This window comes from Heteronotia binoei, chromosome 10, assembly GCF_032191835.1.
Source record: "Heteronotia binoei isolate CCM8104 ecotype False Entrance Well chromosome 10, APGP_CSIRO_Hbin_v1, whole genome shotgun sequence".
In the NCBI taxonomy this organism is placed as follows: domain Eukaryota; kingdom Metazoa; phylum Chordata; class Lepidosauria; order Squamata; family Gekkonidae; genus Heteronotia; species Heteronotia binoei.
This window is the reverse complement of record NC_083232.1, coordinates 1376411-1388054: the sequence shown is the minus strand read 5'-3', so window position 1 is coordinate 1388054 and position 11644 is coordinate 1376411.

Sequence of the window (11644 nt, the reverse complement as noted above, 5' to 3'; positions counted from 1 at the left end):
CCTTGTCTGCCTTGAATCTACTACTCATCAACTTCATTGGTGTCAAGAAACTGGCCTAGTTTAGCCGTTTCTTGGCCTTTTCAAAAGTTTGGTTCAGACTTTTGGGCCTAGTTAAGTTGCTGAAATCTTTCTATCCGGGAAGTTAATGTCATGCTGAGAGAGAAGGGATGAGATGGGCCCCGATGCAAGTGAGATCACGGGCCTGGCAGCTTTAAGGGACCCGGAGGGAGTTTTGCACTCACCGCCTATCTCATCAGTTAATTGAAGTTTATTGGATACAACAGCAAAAAAACCCCACCAGATAACAAATAAAAACACTTAACAAAAAGACAAAACAAGAATAATAATAAACTAACACAACATATAACAAAGAAAGGAGCTTAAGGTTTGTGTCAATATGTCAATCATTCCCCATCATTTCAGTTATCATACACTTTTGCCCAATCGTATAACGGTTTCCAAGTTTCTTTACATTTCTCTATATTTCCTTCTCTCAGTTTAGTCGTTAAAAAGTCCATTTCTGTTACTTCATATAATTTTTGCAAAAATTCCTCCTTCCCTGGTACTTGCTGAGTTTTCCAATATCTGGCATATATTAATCTAGCCACAGTTACTATACGTAATAGAAGTTTTCTAGTTATTTTGGGGATCGTGTTCTTACATATATTTAACAAATATAGTTCAGGTGTATGCTGTATGGTTATTTTCAATATTTTTTGGGCCCATGCGTGAATCTGGCCCCAGTATTTTTTGGCTTTTTCACATTGCCACCAACAATGATATAGAGTTCCCTTTGTCCTGTTACATTTCCAGCATTTGTTAGAAGAGTTAGGGTAAATTTTAGCTAGTTTCTCAGGCGTGAAGTACCGACGATAAACCATCTTGTAGATGTTTTCTTTAAATATGACCTATTTAGTTAATTTGAGATTCTCTTTCCAAATTTTTTCCCATTCCACTAATTCTGTGTTATAAGCCAAAGTCCTGCACCCATCTTACCCAGGTTTCTTTAACTACTTCATCCTGCATTCTTTCCTCTAAAAGCCAATTATAGATTTTGGAGATCAGCTTCTGATCAGTACTCACCGCCTGTCTCATCAGCAGAGGAACCCTGCAGGTGGGTGAGTGGCGGGAATGGGTTGCATTGAGCAGGGGGTTGGACTAGATGGCCCATATGGCCACTTCCACCTCAACGATTCTATGATCGGCTGTCGGGCAGAAGGCAAGACCAGTCGTTCTAGGTCGGACCTTGCTACCCTTTGGGATTTCCTTCTGGCCATCCCTTTGCCCACAGGTTGCCCCATGTGCTGCCGGAACACCACCTCCTTGGGATTTTGGACCTGGAGTTTTATCTCGACCCTGCACCTTCAGTCCAACCATCTGGATCAGAGGACTAAAGCCTAAGTACTCTAGGTTAGCTTTTTAAATCATTTTTCTTCCCTGCCTTTTTTTTTTTTTTGCATTGCTCTTACATTTGTCTGCTCCTTCACATTTGATAGCCCTTATTCATTTTACTTGCATGGTGTAATTTGGGCTTCCTTTCCTTTTATTCCCTTAGAAGCTCATTGATTCACAGATCCTGAGCAGCAGAAGATCCTTCTTTTTTTACGCAAGGGCTAAAAGAACAGAGGCAAATTTTGCAGTTGCTAGAATAAACTTAGGATCAGGGCTTTTTTTGAGCAGGAACGCAGTTCTGGCTGACTTGGTGTCAGGGGGTGTGGCCTAATATGCAAATGAGTTCCTGCTGGGCTCTCTAAAAATCCCTCTGAATCAATGGTGATGTCAGAGGGTGTGGCCTAATAGGCAAATGTCCCTGCTGGGCTTTTTCTACAAAAAAGGCCCTGTTTAGGATCTTTATAGCTGAACGAGCATAAGAGAAGCCATGTTGGAAAAGGCCAGTGGCCCATCAGTCCAACACTCTGTGTCACACAGTGGCCAAGTGCCATCAAGAAGTCCACCAGTGGGGCTAGAAGCCCTTCCACTGTGCCCCCCCCCAAGCACAAGAATACACAGCATCACTGCCCTAGAGAGTTTTAGCAATAAGCTGTGGCTAATAGCCACTGATGGACCTCTGCTCCATATTTTTATCTAACCCCCTCTTAAAGCTGGCTATGCTTGTAGCCGCCACCACCTCCTATGGCAGTGAATTCCACATTAATCACCCTTTGGGTGAAGAAGGACTTCCTTTGATCCGTTCTAACCCAACTGCTCAGCAATTTCATCGAATGCCCACGAGTTCTTGTATTGTGAGAAAGGGAGAAAAGGACTTCTTCCTCTACTTTCTCCATCCCATGCATAATCCTGTAAACCTCTCTCATGTCACCCCGCAGTCGACGTTTCTCCAAGCTAAAGTGCCCCAAGCGTTTTAACCTTTCTTCACAGGGAAAGTGTTCCAACCCTTTAATCATTCTAGTTGCCCTTTTCTGCACTTTTTGGAGCGAAAGAGCCAGGGTTTCCAGAATGTAGGGGAATGGTTGGTTGATTAAAGGCTCCATCTGGCGATCCCTTGTATTCTTAAAGAACCTGCATTCAAACAGAGCAAGGAAGGATGTATTTATTCTATTAAGGCCACAAGGGCAGATTCTGTTAGAATAGGGCCTATTCAGAAATCTCCCCTGTAAGATCATCGTAGGAACACCCGAAGGGTGTTTGCGGTGTGCTCAAAGGCTGATTTTCATCTCTATGTTGCATCTCTGCGTACGAAATCTCTGCTGGATTTCTCTTATTTCTTGTCTGAGCTATTAAACTAGAGGCCATGAGGACCCTCTTTAGAGCCAGGGATCTGGGAAACAAGTCCAAGGAGGTTAGCCTGGAAAAGTGGAGGCAGCAGGAATTTGCTCTTCAAATTTGCTCCAGAAAGGCTGTCACATGGAGGCCAGCAAAAACCTTGATCACCGTGGCTACAGACTAAATCCACTTCAATTCCAGAGTGCAACTGAACAGGCGGGGGGCCCTGATTGGAGAGGCCAGGTCTGCTTTGCTGGCAGCAACTCCTGCTGCTTATAGCCTGAGCCCTGTTCTGACCCCAGCTCCGGCCTGTTGGGCACCTCTCATTTCTCTACAAAGCTGACTCATGAATTTTCTTATCTGCCTTTCTTGAAAACGACTCTAGGAGGATAAAAAGCGTCTCTTGGGCTGGGTTTAAGGTGGCCAGTGCTAACTTGATAAATATGGTTTAAGGAAAAGTTCAAATGGGACCAGAGAGTCTCAATATTTTTACTTGTATGCTGTACCCAGAAACGAACCGAAGTCACGGTTGAGGTGTAAACTTCATGGCAGGAGCTTAATGACCCGAGCAGGAGCTTTGGGAGCGAGTGCCCCTGGCTGTACCAGACCTGATCAGATTCAACTAGGACAAGAAAGTCAAAGGCAGCAAACCCGAAGGCCGTCAGGGATAGAGAAGCAGCAACCACTGGGCAACTTGTATGACTCACCCAAGGCCACCTCGAAAGCCAGTGTAGTATAATGTGATTAGAGTTTCAGACCCCCATTCCCCCCAATGTGGGAACTCACTGGGTGACTTGGGGCCAGTCACACACTTTCAGCCTAATCTGCCTCACAGCAAGGGGCCGTGGCTCAGTGGCAGAGCCCCTGCTTGGCATGCAGAAAGTCCCAGGCAGCATCTCCAGCTGAAAGGACCAGACAGTGCATGATGGGGAAGACCTCCACCTGAAACCCTGGAGAGAGAGCTGCTGCCTGTCAGAGTTGACAACAGTGGTCTGATTCGGCTTCAGGTGTTCACAGGGTTGTTGTTGGGCAGCCCTCAAGGCCAGAGCTCTCCCTGTCTTCAGAGCGATTACTTTGCACAGAACCTGAGTAAGGCCCTTTTCAGCTTCTCCTGGGTGGCTTGGCCCTTTGGGACAGATGGCGGATTGCAACGCTCAGGATCTGCTCCGGGGATGCAGGTTCTTCTGGATGAACACACGAGGACATCATCCTTGCGACCGTTCGCATCCTCATTGATCTGATCTGAGGTTTCGTTACGTTCTGCTGTGGTTGTAAATGGGAGGGGGGGGGAGATGGGAGCCAGGCACTATCCAGAGACGGGAGGAATGTTCCTTCCCAAGGTTTGTTCTGCCAGCTGAACAACTGGAGACGAGCAGGGCCTCGGCATTAAGTGAACGGTGAGTGGAGAGTGAAGTCACTTTCAGCAATGAATAAGTGTACGTATCACTTGTTCAAACAAAATCATTTATTAGGATTCCTGACAACATCTCACCTCATACCGCGATAAGTAATGCTGGCGACAGTGTCCCTAATCCATACGTCACCAACCCACCAGTTTTCAACAAACAGTAGCATCCTACAATTCGACAGATGACACGTTTCGCTATCATTCGGTGCCTTCATTTTCTAACATATGGACAACTCATTATACACAACACAAAGCTAGACTGTGAAGACATGTTTATTCATTGCAGGGAGACCAACGGTTGAGGCGCCCAGGGTCACTGTCCACCAATATTCAGATGACTCAGTGTTCCCCCTAAGCTGTGGATCTACTTCATGAGCTAAACGAGCTACTAGAATTAAAGTTGTGAGTGAGCCTACATTTGACTACTACATGAATTGGTTTTTAAAAACATAATTCCCATAACCTTGTGTAAATCCCAGAACGAATTCTTTTAAACTGTTTTTTCAAACTCTTTAATTTTAGAGAAATAACAAATTTTTACAAAAATAAGTTTGTAGTTGAAATAAAAACCAATAGCCTGATAGAAATGATCAATAGTAACAGAAGTGACATTATAAAAAGAGGAGAGGGTCGACACTTGGTACAATATCTCTCAACAAACAACTATCATTAATTCAGCTATCGTTTGAGGGTTATTGTTAAGAAACTATGAGGGATTGGAATAGTAGTTCCTGGGTCATTGTTATAAATCACAAAGTGCAAGAAAGGGGAGCCTTAATGTACAATGATACTGTGAGTTCTCTGAGCTTTGTAGTTGGTCTGATATTTTTCCCACAATGAAGTCCCACGTTTCCTTTAAACATTATAACTGAAAACAGGATCAAGTCAAATTTCATTGCAGGATGTGTTTTAATTTAACTTCTCTTCTTCCTTTCTGTGTTTTCCAGAAACTATAAACACTGTCAATATTAATATTATTCCCATTAGACATGTGCAGTTTAATTCTCATTAAGTTCTCCAGGTGATCTGTATCTAGCCGATTTCTACTCTTGGTTTTAATGGCATTCATCAAGCTAAAACCTTTCTCGCAGTCAGCACTTGAGGCTTGAAAAGTTTCACAGACATCTAGGAGGAGATTTAGTTCACTGAATTGTTCTTGCTGTCGTGTAAATGTTACTATGTCCTGAAAAGTTTTCATTGCGCCAGCTTTTGCCTTCTCTGCAATGATTAATTTGAAGTCTGAATACTCTTCATGAAGTTTCTTATAATATGATTGTTCATCTTTCTGGAACAAAACACAGTAACACTTCGCTAATCTTGAAAGCTCTTGATTCCCAAAGGAAAACTCGTCCTGGTTGGAGGGGTTCGATAAAGAGTCTTTGTCAAATATACACCAATCCTGTAATTCATTCTCTGGAAATCTTTTATCCATGTGGTCACAAGTTTGCCTAATAAAGTGGAGAATGGCATTGGTATTTACTGTAGAATTGTAAGATGAAATTAGATCTTGTACAGTTTCACTGAAATGGGCTTTGTCTCTCAGATACTGAGATCTAATTTTCCTGATTTTGGCTTTGGTGAACTGAAACGCTTCCACAGTGGTCAAAGAGCTCTTCTGAAGAATTTTGCAAACTTCTGCCAAATCACTGAGAACATCACGAAGGATAAATAATGCCACCTTGTATTGTGGTTTACTTAATTTTTCAAGGCAGTATTTGTGCACTGGGTCGTTATTTTCTTCTACTTGTTCTTTGCAGTATTCAATTAAAATGTCATAATTCTTAACCAAGACACTGACAGCAAAATGTCTCGAGATCCACCTTACTTCATTCAGGGGCCTAAACGAAACAACGTCTCTCTCCGTTGCATTGGCAATTTCCTCCAGTTTGGCTTTTTGTACACTTGATCTACTGAAAAGGGTATAGACGGTGCATATGAGAGTTTCAACCTCCTTAATGAATGGGATTGTTTTCCATGCATCATCTATCCCTAAATCTTCTCGATGAACTACACAGTGTTGCTCTAGCAGATGAGGAATTGATTTACGCAGAATTGCGGCAACACCATTCCGCTTCCCAAGCATGATGGAGGCGCCATCTGATGTAAACATAACCATGCGATTCATGTCCAAATGATTTTCATTATAAAACTTTATTACGGAATCAACTATGGCAGTACTATTGCAAGCAGCCAATTTTACAATGCCAGCAAAAACGGTTTTATGAAGATCATCACCAGTTCTTCTGAACTTGATGTACATGATCAGCATCTTTGACATAGTGATGTCGGTACTTCCATCAATTATGAGGGTATGGAAAGGAGATTCCCGGATCTCATTTAAGATTTCAGTTTTAAGAACACTATTTATGCAGTCAATGAATTGGAAGGCATAGTTTTTGCTTCTCCAGCTAGAAGGAATTCTGGCATATTTTGCCATGTGGTCGTGAATTTCCTGCACAGCCAGTATGGGTACATTCAACTTAATTGCAAGTAGCACATTGTCAATTAAAATCTTGATCCCTTCGGGACCTGACCAATCCTGATTCGCATTTTCAGTTTTGAGGTTCCGATCTTCTGAGGTTTCTTGTAAGAAATTCACTACAGACCCACAGTTCTGATTCTGAAGTTTTGTCACTGCATCCAAGTGACATTTGTGCCTCACGTGACGCTTAAGATAATCTATTTTCCACTCACTCCATTTCTTTCCGGTGCTCCAATTCCCTTCAACTTCTGCTTCGAGACATATTTTGCAGACTACTACGTCATCTGTTTCACGGTATTCAAAAATCTCTTTTAGTAGTACGCTCTTATGTCCACTCACATCTGGCATCATGGTTTTAATGGGAAACTCTGTCAGCCATTCGCTCCTGAAACCATTACATTTTTTCTTCGCGAATCCACCAAATTGTTGATTGTCAGCTTTTCGCTTTGACATTTTCAAAGATTCCAGGTCCCAGGGGGGCTAACAAAGAAGGGAAAGTGTCTTTAAATCTTCCGGTTGAACAGTTGCGCACGCGCTTGCACTGCAGGGTGCTAGAGGAGCATTAAGACCCACTAAGAATTAGTGTAACATACTTAAGACAATGAGCTGTGGTCCAGGAAGTCAATGCCTCAAATTTCTAGGTGGCCTTCCCAAGTCATTTTTTTCATTCTCAATCCATAATAGGGGGGTAATAATGCTGATTTGCAGGGCTATTGTAAGGATTATGGCTGCAGTTCTATGACAGCTCTGGAACACTGAGAGTCCTAGATGATTGCTAAATATGGTTATTAGAAAAATCTCACTTGCTTCACTCCAAAAGCAAAAGCATGAACTGAAATTCCCCACACTGACTATTTGCCTAGATCATCAATGTATGTACCGTTCCCTGCATTCAGTTGGTACAGGGTTCCTCCCTCCTTCCCGGCCCCTCAGCAACTCTGATTAGGAGCCCTTTCCCCAAAGACCAGTTCAGTCCCTATTAGGGTGGTCAAAATGAGAAATCTTGATTGAACACACTAAGACCCTAACACAGCATTGGTCAAGAACAAAGAAGGGGATCCTTTTCAGAAATGTCAGGTGCAGCACACTGCTGCAGTACTTTAAAAGCAAACCAAACAGATCTTCCGCTTCCTACGGCCCCTTGCCTCAACCTTTCCCTCTGGAGACTGCGATCCTAAAGGCACACTCCATCTACTTCTGAGTAAACTTCTACAGGCCTACCCGTTTCCTTCCCGCTTATTTCTTTGCAAGCAAACACCAGAAGCCCTTTTTGAAGACAAGATCTCACTTCCAAAGAACGGCTCTGGGTCTCTATCCTGGAGACAGGGAGACCCTTTGCCTATCCCCCCTCCCCGGTCAATCATCCACTTTCCTAATTACCCACCAGAGTCCAGAAACTGGGCTGGAAAGCAGGCAAGGCTCCTCTGTCGCCACCGATGTTATCCGTGATTTCAGTATCCCAATACTCGTCACCCATCGTGGCCCTCGGACCCCTCCTGCAGCCCCAAACCGCTGCATCTATGGCTGCGAAAGAGACAAAAAACATTTTAGAAGCCAGGTGGGAACAAGTTGCCAACCTTCTTTTAAGCCCACTCCCATCCCAAGCCTCTCTGCAACTCCACCCACCTTAGCCACACAAGGGCCACCAAGTACCTGCAGGGCGCTCAAGTCACCCCCACAAAAATGACTCTACCGCACAGACAGTGAACGCTGCTCCCTGTCTCACACTCCACAGTCAGACACCTGGTGGTCAAGGAAGAAGCACGTGAAGCTTCTTCTCACACCTGAGCTCCTCAGCAGCCCATGAAGAAGACAACTACAGATTTATACCCCGCCCTTCTCTCAGAATCAGAGACTCAGAGTGGCTGACAATCTCCTATATCTTCCTCCCCCACAACAGACACCCTGTGAGGTGGGTGGGGCTGAGAGGGCTCTCACAGCAGCTGCCCTTTCAAGGACAACTCCTGCCAGAGCTATGGCTGACCCAAGGCCATGCCAGCAGCTGCGAGTGGAGAAGAAGAAGAAGACTGCAGATTTATACCCCGCCCTTCTCTCTGACTCACAATCTCCTATATCTTCTCCCCCCACAACAGACACCCTGTGAGGTGGGCGGGGCTGAGAGAGCTCTAACAGAAGCTGCCCTTTTGAGGACAACTCCTGCCAGAGCTATGACTGACCCAAGGCCATTCCAGCAGCTGCGAGTGGAGAAGACGACTGCAGATTTATACCCTGCCCTTCTCCCTGACTCAGAGTGACTTACAATCTCCTATATCTTCTCCATCATACAGAGGCGGCCATCTTAGCCCCAGCACGGCCAGCCTTGGCTTTATTCATATATTAAAAACAACAGCAGCATAATGTTCCACTTTCCTCCCTCCAAATCAAAGCGACAGGCCAAATGATAAAAAACAGTTATCGTCAAATATTAAATATATATAAAACTGAATAAATACTTCATTTACAAAATCCAAATACACCATGAGAACATCTGTAAATATAACTGGATCAAATTGCTAAAAGAATGAACAGTGCTATGCTATGCTATCCTAACAACACCGTCCTGGTTACTCGAGTAAACCCCAGTGAGTAGTCTGCATGGATCTGCTTAGGGTGGCACTGCAAGACGGAAGGTTGTATGAGTCTCACTGAAGAAGACAACTGCAGATTTATACCCCGCCCTTCTCTCTGAATCAGAGACTCAGTGGCTTACAATCTCCTATACCTTCTCCCCCCACAACAGACAGCCTGTGAGGTGGGTGGGGGCTGAGAGAGCTCCCACAGAAGTGGCCCTTTCAAGGACAACTCCTACGACCCAAGGCCATTCCAGCAGCTGCAAGTGGAGGAGTGGGGAATCAAACCCAGTTCTCCCAGATAAGAGTCTCCACACTTAGCCACTACACCAAACTGGCTCTCACTGCTGGGGGGCTTGTTTGGGGAGGTACTCCACAATAATGGATCATACGTTGAACACGAGTCAACAGTGTGATGCGGTGGCTAAAAAGGCAAATGCAATTTTGGGCTGTATCAACAGAAGTATAGTGTCCAGATCACGTGATGTGATGGAAACACTTTACTCTGCTCTGGTAAGACCTCGCCTGGTGTTCAGTTTTGGGCACCACATTTTAAGAAGGATATAGACAAGCTGGAACGGGTCCAGAGGAGGGTGACAAAGATGATGAGGGGTCTGGAGACCAAGTCCTATGAGGAAAGGTTGAAGGAGCTGGGGATGTTTAGCCTGGAGAGGAGGCGGCTGAGAGGTGATATGATCACCATCTTCAAGGACTTGAAGGGCTGTCATCTAGGATGGTGTGGAATTGTTTTCTGTGGCCTCGGAAGGAAGGACCAGAACCAGTGGATTGAAATTAAATCATAAGAGTTTCCGGCTCAACAATAGGAAGAACTTCCTGATAGTTAGAGCGATTCCTCAGTGGAACAGGCTTCCTCGGAAGCTCTCTTCCTTGGAGGTTTTTGAACAGAGGCTAGATGGCCATCTGACAGTGATGAAGATCTTGTGAATTTAGGGGGAGGTGTTTGTGACTTTCCTGCATTGTGCAAGGGATTGGACTAGATGACTTTGGAGGTCCTTTCCAACTCTCTGATTCTATGATTCTATTCTATGAATGGGCTTATACCTTGGGGGAAGCAGTGCTTTACACCAAAGTCTGTCTCCTAACTCAGATATATGGAGACCAGCCTAGGGGTCATCTAGCAGGCAAAAGGACTCATAAGCATGCAGCATAGGAGACAAGCTGAAAACTTAACTTCAGCTACTGAGCACACACTGTGGACCTAAAAGGGGCCGTGGGGAGAGGCATATTCAGCAATGGCAGAAACCACCCAGCGTGGAGGACAAGCTCAATCCAGAAGTCCATCCACAAGACATTCCCCTCATCCTGACAGGGTTTTGTTCTCTCACAGGAAGATTTCATCCCATGCATTCTAGCAGCCTAAAATGATGCAGTAGTTAGAATCCAAAGCATGTCCCCAAATCAGCAACACCAAGGCTGGGGAACAACATTCAGGAACAAGAACAGGAAGCTGAGCACTGGTGTATTTTAAAAAGATTTTCATGATCCAGTTCAGCTTCTCCAAAACAACAACATGTGCCTGAAGTCCAAAGTGCACAAATCTAAAGAACCCCTAGATTAGATGGTGCCGCAAATGGTGGTACCTTCCCAGCAGGGGAAGCCCCTCACCCGAAGACACAGAGCCACCATTTGCAGAACGGAATTGGGCGGGGGGGTCCCCTCTCTAAAAACATGTTATGTTCTCAAAATCAGTCACTGTAGGAAGAACATACAGGTCAAGAGAGCATGTGTCAGGCATGCCCTCAAATCAAGACTTTAAACAAAAACTCTTCAAGAAGAGTCACTAATGGCAGTACAGACATCTTCTGTTGAAGGGTTTCAGGAGCTCTGGAATGGTCCCAAAATAGCCATTCTTCATTTTTGGGGTGCTCTTCAGTGAGGCTCAACGAGCCCCGTGGCGCAGAGTGTTAAAGCTCCAGTACTGCAGTCCGAAGCTCTGCTCACGACCTGAGTTCAATCCCCGGTGGAAGCTGGGTTTTCAGGTAGCCGGCTCGAGGTTGACTCAGCCTTCCATCCTTCCGAGGTCAGTAAAATGAGTACCTAGCTTGCTGGGGGGAAAGTGTAGATGACTGGGGAAGGCAATGGCAAATCGCCCCATAAAAAAGTCTGCCATGAAAACGTTGTGAAAGCAACGTCACCCCAGAGTCGGAAACGACTGGTGCTTGCACAGGGGACCTTTCCTTTCCTTTCAGTGAGATTCCATTCATGAAAACTAGTTATTTCAAACAAGTGTGGATTTCTGCCACTGTTTTGGTGAAGCTCACAGGACTAGTGAGGTATTTTAATGCCTGAAGGTATTTTAATGATGTGCAGCCATTTCTACCCAAACAAAGACAGCTTCTGTAGGTTAACCTTTCAACACCCGGGCACAAACAGCTGTGATCTTCATGCCTGAAATGAAGCTGTTTCAGACCGCATCTTTCCTTCCAGACGCTGAAACAA